The sequence below is a fragment of the Sceloporus occidentalis genome, unplaced genomic scaffold (assembly GCF_023333645.1).
Source record: "Sceloporus occidentalis isolate IW3139 unplaced genomic scaffold, rSceOcc1.0.p SCAF_7, whole genome shotgun sequence".
Classification (NCBI taxonomy): Eukaryota; Metazoa; Chordata; class Lepidosauria; order Squamata; family Phrynosomatidae; genus Sceloporus; species Sceloporus occidentalis.
The window spans coordinates 67,253,534-67,263,208 of NW_028316987.1; positions in this window are offsets into that span (position 1 = coordinate 67,253,534).

A 9,675-nucleotide genomic window follows, 5' to 3' on the forward strand; every position below is an offset into this window, starting at 1 on the left:
ATTGATTTTTTTTTAATCCAGAAATTCAATCATCCATGGCTTGAAAAAATCCAAAAATATAAAAATTCAAAAATTCCTTATTTTGCCATTTTATATAAGGGCCACCATTTTACTACCATTATATTTAATGGGACTTGAGCATTGCAGATTTTAAAACCAAATCCCAGGGGGATACCAAGGGCCCACTGTATTTCAGAGGAAGGACCTGACAAAACCACCTTTGTATATTCTTTGCCTTAAAAAACCCTATTAAATTAATGGCGTTGCTATAAGTTGACAGGTGATTTGAAGGCACATACATACGTGTGCTATTATCCTTAACTCTGCTCATGTTGACATTAATGCAATGGGATCGCATCTAATTCCTTCAATAGGCAGGCACAGATATGCTACATCATTGGCAAAGTAGCTGCTGTTTATTTGCTTGCCTGCTTGCTTTTGTTTGATGGTGTATTATTTATGCACTCAGAAACACATATTCAAGACACGGGCATCATTTTGGGAGGACCATTATAAGAAAACTTATAATATGGAAACTACCCATTACAAAAAAGAAAAAATGAACAAAAGAAAAGCTCCATCCCAATCCTATACAAGCAGTCTCGTGAATCATGAATGGAAAGTTTCTGCTTAAATTCTTAAACCACATTTTTCACACTTCTGAAATTACACTATTATTTATATAGGACTGTTCTACTGTCCATTCTGCCCAACCACCCAAATTGTTATATTTTGTTAATATAACCAGCCTGAAGAAAAGTCCTACGAAGTTTGTTGATAATTTTGTTACATTTCCATTTGTCTATACTTAATGCTTTATCCTGTTGGTACAGTATATTGATTTTTTTTCCAGAATGGATTAGTGAGCTAAAACCATTTTATAAACAGACTGGATCACTTTATTTCAAATGTTATCTTTATCTGGCTTTTTGCTTTTTCCATTATGAAATCATGAATCATCTCCGCTAATCAATTTCTCTTACAGGTTCACCCTCAGAAGAGAAAAAAGCTAGGTGGATTAACTGTCTTGACACACAGAATACCTCTTTGTTTGTTTGCAACCACAGTCACTTGCATTGAACAAAAACAGATAGGGCTTTCATTCATTTCATTCACACTTCATTGCAAACTAGTTGTGATTGTTGTTGTTGTTCTGTGAATCCTATGTAATAAGTGTGACTAATGGAGCACAGCATGGCATAGTGGTTTGAGTATTGGACTAGGACTCTGGAGACCATGATTCGAAGCCCAGTTCAGCCATGTAAACCCACTAAGCTCAGAGGATGGTAGTTGCAAGGCCTCTCTGAAGTAACTTGCCAAGAAAACCTAATGATAGATTAACCTTAGGGTTGCTATAAGTTGGAAATGACTTGAAGGCATACAACAACAACAACAAATAGTGAAGCCAGCATGCCGTAGTGGTTGGAGCATTGGACTATGATTCTGGAGACCAGGGTTTAAAGCCCAGTTCGGGCATAGAAACGCATTGGATGGTCTTGGGCAATTCATGCTCTTTTAGTCTCAGAAGATGAATAGAATAGAATAGAATATACTGTACTTTATTACGGTCGAAGACCAGCATGAAACAAACAAACAAAAACAACAACAAGGGCCATCCCCCTCTGAAGAAACATGCCAAGAAAATCCCATGATAGGGTCGTCATGAGTCAGAAACTACTTGAAGGCATGCAACCACAACAAGTGCACGCTCTTTGCCAACAGAAGACTTGATGTGAGTTACCCCTCTTCCCTAAATGCTTTTATTATGCATATATATGTCCTTGATTATTGTATTATTGTGTTTCATTTATGTCCCACCCCTGTGCCAGGACAGAACCCAGTGCTTTACCAGCTATTCTGCCATCATATGCACAAGGAATTCTGGAGGTGGTATTTTTTCAGAGATGATGCCCCTGAACATGAGGAGTCTTCATACAACCAAGCACTTCTCTTTGGGCACACCACTTTCACATAAAGAAAGTGATGATGGAGGTGTATGAGCCCAGGATCTCCCCTAATCCCGTGTTCAAGAAAGTGTGGTCAGTGATACCTGAGCAGAATTTTATGATAATCCTAAATGGGGAAAAAGTCTTTGGAGGCCCCAGGTTTTGTACCTATACAAACTGGTTTTATTTTGGAGATCTGTATCATGTTTGCCTCATTCTGAAGTGCTTCCTTGGAGCTCCCAGCATTACCAAAGGTTTTTCTATCCTCCTCCCAATGTCAGATTAAATTAATCCAGTAGTTTCTCAAATGGAATGTATCTCTACTTGTATGTGTTTGTACTGTCTCGGAAGCAATAAAGATAACAGATCTATTGTTTCTAGGATACAGATTCAACAGAGATCAAGTGAGGGAAAGACAACTGTCAGCACTAAATCAGCACTAAAACAAAATGCTCCTAATGCTGAACTAATGCAATATTGCAAAAGCACATTAGTACTTTAACCCCCGATAGTTCTTAATTCTCATTAAGGAATGGGATGGAGCCATGGCCATTAAAGTGGCATCAAACTGCTATAATTGTGTAGTATGGCTCTACTCGTAGAGTCTAATGTTGAATTAAATCAGGGTGGGAATCAGGTAGCCTTCCAGCTGTTGGTGGACTATAAATCCTAGGAAACCTAGGCAGCACTGCTAGTGGTGAAGGATGCTGGAAGTTGCAGTGCAAAAATATCCAGTGGGGCCACATTATTCCTATCCTTCACCCCACTCCAGGCTAGAAAGAGAAAATTATTGACATGGGATAAGGGGCTTTCCATCCTGAGTGCCTTAACAAAGTAGTAGCTGTGTAGATGGAACAAAAATCTGGACTAGGATCTGAGCATGAACATGAAAGAGGACATCCTCCAGTGCTTGGAAAAATGACTTTCCATCCATTATACTACTGGCTGGGGATTCTAGGAGTTGTAGTACAAAATGCGTTTTCCATGATCTACATCAGAGATGAGCAATGTGAAGCTGATGGGAGCCAATTGCACCCCAGCTGGCCACACTTCCATTCTTTTCAGCCAAAAAAATATGGATGAAAATACAAATCTGGCACCTACTTCCTGATTTTCTCAGCTGTTTTAGGCAGGATTTTGGCAAAGTAAGGATGTGCTTTAAGTCATAATTCTGTTATCAATGGTGTTTTGATGGCATTTTTCTGTTACTTGTTTTCCCACTAATTTTTTAAACTTCCAAGTTTAGGGGCTTTGGGAGACTCAGGGGGGTTACAAACAAGGGCATAGACACTTCATGTGGCCTGTGAGTTGTGCTTTCTACATTTGTCCAGTAAACATTTTGTCCCCAAATTTGCCTTTCCAAAGTTAATGTTTTTACAAGCATCTTCAGAGTTAGCCTCCACTCTGATAGTTTTGATAAGCTCCCATTCCCACTGTGCCCTAGGACTGTTGCAACAGGAAGGAAGAGCAAATGAGGGCATTGCCCTCTCAAATATATATTCTGCCCCCCAATGATATTTTCCTTTGGTCCTCAAATTTCTAGTATTGCAGTAACTTAAAACTTCAGTTGAGCATTTGAAAACACAGTTTAGGCATCCAAAGAAAAGGAGCAGCCAAAGTAAACCAAGCTAATGCAAAACCAGTAAACAGAAGAGTTCTAGGTGCAAATGATTTTCAGTGCCTTGCATTCAGCAATGCTAGAGATTTGGGCACTAAAAGAACATTTCACAAGGCAGAATTCTTATTTGGGGACCAATGCCCACATTTTGCCCCTCAAAATTGTGTTTTTTAAATAAATAATCAAAAAAAGGGTTGTGGCAGGTACCCAGGTCATGATCTAAAAAAAAAAAACAACAGTTGCCAAAATGTGGAGCTTGGCTGTGTGCCATTTAAATGAACCACACCCCCTACCAACATGTAATTTGTAACTATTCTGAGCTCTGACATTAGAAGGGGAGAAAAAGCTGCAGCTGTTACCCTTGTAAGATGGCTGTGTACTAAAGGAGATTACTGAAGCGCACCCACACTGAAGAAGACAACATACATGCAATAATTCTAGTGTCTTAACACAGGAGTGGTCAAAACACAGCCACTGAGACAGTGGTATAAAAATGGCCAAAAACTTGATTCTTGACCCAATGACTATTTAAAATGCCTGTGCAAAATTTTATGAGCTAGAATATGTTACCTATTAAATCACTACAATTCTACCCTCAGTACAAAAAAAGTAACTCAGTGACCAGAAAAAAATATATCAGACTTAATTCAGTTTACTTAGTCAATGTTATATAAACTCCATAGATTTAATGTAGGGTTCTCAGATCTCAGGCCCAGGCCCATCTTCTTTTGTGCTTAGGGCAAGGGAGAAGAATCTCAGGATGAGAGCACTGTCTTTTTTACTGATAGACAATATATCATTCCTAGCGAGGCCTAACTCACTGCAAGAAAACTGTGATGTCAGATGCACTGGAGAAATAATCCAGTTTGACATCACTTCAACTTCCATGGCTCCATGCTATGGAGTTTTGGGATTTGTAGTTTGTTGTGGCACCAGAGTGGAGCAAACTACAAATTCCAGAATTCCATAGCATGGAGCTATGGCAGTTGAAGTGGAGTCAAATTGGATTATTTCTCCTGTGTAAATGAGGCCTGTCGACTATATTTGGCTGATTCAGAGCCAATGTGATAGTAGAGCCAGCATAGTACAGTGGAATGGGTGTCAGACTGGGACTCCGGGAGCCCAGGGTATGAATAACTGTTTGGCCATGGAAACCCACTGGGTGACCATGGGCAATTCACACTCTCTCAGTCTCAGAAGAAGACAAAGGCAACCCCCCTCTGAACAAAGCTTGCCAAGAAAACCCTATGATAGGTTCATCTTAGAGTCACTATAAATCAGAAACAACTTGAAAGCACACACCAAAGATGATGGGAGATGAAGAAGAAGAAGAAGAAGAAGAAGAAGAAGAAGAAGAAGAAGAAGAAGAAGAAGAAGAAGAAGATACAAAAGATTAACATTAGAATTAAATTATCAATGACATTAAAACAATTTAAAACATGATTAAATTAAATTAAGAACCTATAAAATGTACGTTAAAAACAGTATAATTAAAACAATAGAGTGCACTTTTAAAAGCCTGCTCTTTATAATGTTCAATTCTCAAAAGCATGTTAGAATAAAATATTTTAGCTTTACTGAACTGTTATGGGACTAACTCTTTGTGTGCATCATTTTATAATGGCCATATACTTCCTTTTTCTGTTGTGGAGTTTAATGCATCTTACCAGAGATTCTCAAACAGTCTTCTGTCCAATCACTGAGTTTGTTTTAAAAAATATAAAGCTTCTTATGTTATGCAATTAGCCTCTGCTAATCTGTGCACTCACTAGTTTCAAAGCCCAAAACACATCTTTTCAATTATTATTCAATTATTCTAAATAACTAAAATGTATTTTTGCTTTCATTCTTCAGGATGAATTGAATGAGTGCAGATCTCTTTCCCTTTTCAACCCTGTGAAGCAGATCAAAGCTCAGAAATGATCTCGTGCTGCCCCCTTTCGACCAAATCCTTATTAAAGGATAAACCTCGTATAAAGAAATCGTTTGCAGATCACCTGTAAACACACAAACAAAAAATCTAAAACAAAAGGTGCGGAAGACCCATATTTAATGCAAAGCAGCAGCCTGCTCTTAGTTTGTAGGTATTATTAAGATAATAATCTATTTTTAATGTTCAGCAAATTGCTAGAATTAGATCATTCTTAAATAACTTAAACAATCACTACTCTAAAAGCCTTCCCCGCTCATACCTCATATGAAGGGATTGGTTGTAATTATTCTGTGATTAGGAAAGACAATCTTTAAATACTCAAAGAGTCTTTAGAAATGACTTTCTTCCCATGTCCCCCCAAAAGCTGAGCACATGCTTGAATGAATCCAGGCCTGTGATTTTGTATTTAAGCTATCCATAATTGTGCTATTGTAACTGGTTTTCTGTCTTTGGATTTTTGGACATCAATTCTCAGAATTCCCAACTAACATACTCAATGATAAGGGAATCTGGAAGTTGTAGTCCAAAATATGTGTAGGCCTAATGTTTAATAATCACTGGCTTCTTCTACTACAGTACTGCAGTGTCAAGAGTTTTCTGAGTTTCTCAGAACCTTGGAAGGAGTATTATTTAGAGGTTTTATCACTGAACCATTTGGCATTAATTTTCCATATCTTATATTTGTTCAGAACTCAACTATCCTTTGAATTGTTAGAATTCTTTATCTTCCATAATAGTCTTGAATCTTGTCTATTTGCCTTTCAAATCACTATAAACCACAGTGGCAGAAATAAGCCTAGTCTCCTATGGTTTTGAGCATTTCTGTCATAACCACAATTAGTTCAGAAGCATTACCGTCTGTGTTTGAGTAACAGCAGCTGGTCTGGTCCAAGTCTACCAAACTGTGGCTAGTCTTACCTGTGGTTTGTCAGCAATAAACTAACCAAAGTATGGGTTGTGGCACAGATTGGCAAGGGTTGGCTTACTGCTACAGGATTTCTCAGTGTCCAAAGCATGGCTTTCCCATTCCTTTCCAGCACCCACCAATTTAACCCAAAAATGCAAAGTAGACCCCTATAAGTTCCTGTAGAGTGTAATTTGACATTTAAATGTAATTTTACCCCCGTATCTGATTTAGGCATATACACACCCTGAACAATTTTAAGAAGCTGGAAGTAAAATTTTAGTTCTTTTCTGTTTCTACAAACTGCTCTTTGGGGCTAAAAATTTCTGGGGGTATTGTAATTAAATGCTAAGTTAGGCTTTTCAGAAGCTGCTGCAAGCATGAAAAACTGAGGGGGCATATTGAGCTGTGTGAACCATCAAAGTTGTGGGGGCAAAATGACATTCAGACCCTCAGAAATTGTCATGATAAACTACGGTTTAGTGTGAATGTACACAAGCTTAGCTTAGCTTCAGAGAAAAAAAGACACAGAGTAGACAAGTACCATACTTTTTTTTTTTTTTGGAACAGTTTAATTTGTTCAAAAATTTCTGCAAGCTTTCAAATTGCATAGGGTTTTTCTTCAGGTGGAGGTACTGATGGCAATTTTTGAAATCTTGACCTGAGGCAAAGTTATCAGTTTTTTTTATAGAAGCAGATAAATTTTACCACCATGACAATAAATTCCAAGTTTTCTGTGAAAAATGAGGGCAACTGCAGAGGTTCCTGTAAATATTTTTGCACAAGAAAGATGTGACTCATGTAGTAATGGGCGTACTATACTTAATGCAATTGCCATGTCTCCTCATTGCCATTTTGATGTATCCAACCTCTTGCCCACTTCTATCAAGCTGTGTGAACTGCGAAATCAAGAAAGCACATGGGAATTAATCTGGAGCAAGACTTACAGCTACAACAGGCATAGGGCTTTTATTTCCGATTGGCCTTTCAAGCCAAATGAGAAACAGCAATAAAAGAAGGCTCAAGCCAGATATTGATATTCTCCAGTGTCTTGAACAGCTTGCAAATTCTTACCACTATAATCATCATGATCCTGCTGGGCTCCCTGTCAGATGCTACAATGGGTATAATCTAGCACCTGTTTAGAACAAAACTTTCAAGTGAGGCTAGATGCCCATAGAATTTTTTTTTTTAAAGAGGGAGTGTGGCTACAAAAATGGGAGGGTGTGGGGAAATAGCAGTGACAAGCTTTTTCTTCTTCTTTTCTCAGCATGGAAACCTTTGCTACAGTGACAGATCCAAAGAGCTTTATTGTTCCTTCCAAGACCTCCCTCTTCCAAATGCACTCTTTGTCAGTATTAAAGAATAAAATCATACATTATACATTCACATGTTAAATATGACTCCTCCCACCCCCTTTTCCACTTAATGGTAAGATTAATCTTGGCAGCAGACAACTTTCCTCTCTTGCTTTAGGACTGCTTTAGCCATTATGAATTTATCGAAGCCGCAGTGCCTTTACAGTGTTTTCTTGGTGAGCCCAACAAATTGCGATAAGAAAATAGTCCTCTTGTTTATTGCATGTACACCAACTTGAGAGCTGTGACATAACCTGGATTCTCATAAGATTATATACCAAAGGAAAAGTTGCTTTTTTCAGCTACAGTTCCCAGAATCACTCAGCCAGCATAGCCACCACTTTTGAAAAGATGGTGCCATCACTTCTTCTCGGGGTTGTCATCTTCAGTTTTTATAGGTCATCTCCAAGTAGGAGATGTGGGTACAAATTCTCCAGTTTTGGTAGGATCAGCTCCAGGCAAGAAGAGAGGACTGTGCTCAAACTTCCAGCTCAGCTAATACCGCAGCAGCTTGCTACAATTTGCAAAGCTTAATTACTTGCAAGGACTTTCTGGTAGTATATGTATTTAGTTAGCTTCAGTCTTCCCTTCCAGTCATTGTATCATCAGGGTTCACCCACCATTCTGCTCTCCATTCATCTTCTGGCTAGAGAAGCATGTAGCCTGGATGAAATCCCATCTCCCTAAATAAGTAAAAAGGATTCATTCTTTCTTTTTACCTCGATCTGGAAACAGTCCCTTTAGGTAAGTCTTAATTTCCAAACTGGTAAATAAGGTGTGTGTGTGTTTAAACAACTATCTCTGAGCAAATGTGGTGGCAACTTGATGCCTAATGCCTGGAATGGTGCTGAACTGGCAACTTTACTGACTGTCTGCAGCCATTCATCTCATCTACACATCCCTCATGATAATACAGCAAGAAAGAACTATAGAAAGTTAATTTTTTTATTTACATTACAACTTCTCTTTCAGCCCACATAAGAGAATCTGGAAGCTGTAGTCTAAAAAAGCAGCATTTTTTTTAATGTGGCCATCTGATAGGACTGATAGAGTGAAGAATACAATTCATATACAAAAGAGTTCACATACTATATTACTCTTGTGTCATTATTTTTAAGTAAAAATATTTCAGGCTAGCCATTAGCAAAAAGAAGGGCTTCTAACAAAATATTGCTGTGTGTAGTACTCTTTGTCAGAGTACTAGTGAGCCAGCTATGTCCTTTTCAAGGATACTCCATTCCATTCCATGGTAGCTGGTGGTTCCCATGTCAGTGGGCTGGTGAATCCTTCCCAGATTTTGCCTAGTCTTTAAGCAACTTTTCAAGGTGTTGAACTTATTTTGGAGATAGAGCTCAGCATACTGAATAACAACTTTAAAATCTGGATTAACACCTGTAGTGGAGCCACTGTCCCACTGATACAGGAGCCAACAGCCACTACTGATTTCTGTTCTGTTACATTCCCTTGCTCTGCCCCCTATTAAGTATATATGAGTATATTCAGTCAACAATAGTCTATGGCCACTGAATATATTCAGTCATCATTAAAGGTATGCTCAATTTCCATTGGGCACTTTGGAGCTTCTCCATCTCTTTCTAGATTTTTTGAAGGGAATAGGTCTACACATCTTGGGGTTCCCACAAACATGCTGACTTTTCTTTTGTGCATGAGTGGTGCATTTTGAGCTACACAGGGATCCACACCTGAAGATCATGTGGATTCCAATGGTTATTCAAATAACATTATGGTCTTTTGATCACATCAGTCTTTCATTATATTCCTTCTGCAGAGTCATTTTTAAAGACTTTTCAAGCATGGATATATGTAACATAGTAATCATATAAACTTGAAAGCAGGTGGAAGGATTGATCAAATTCTTTTCCTCCAGTTCCATGTATTGTTCTACAACATGAGCT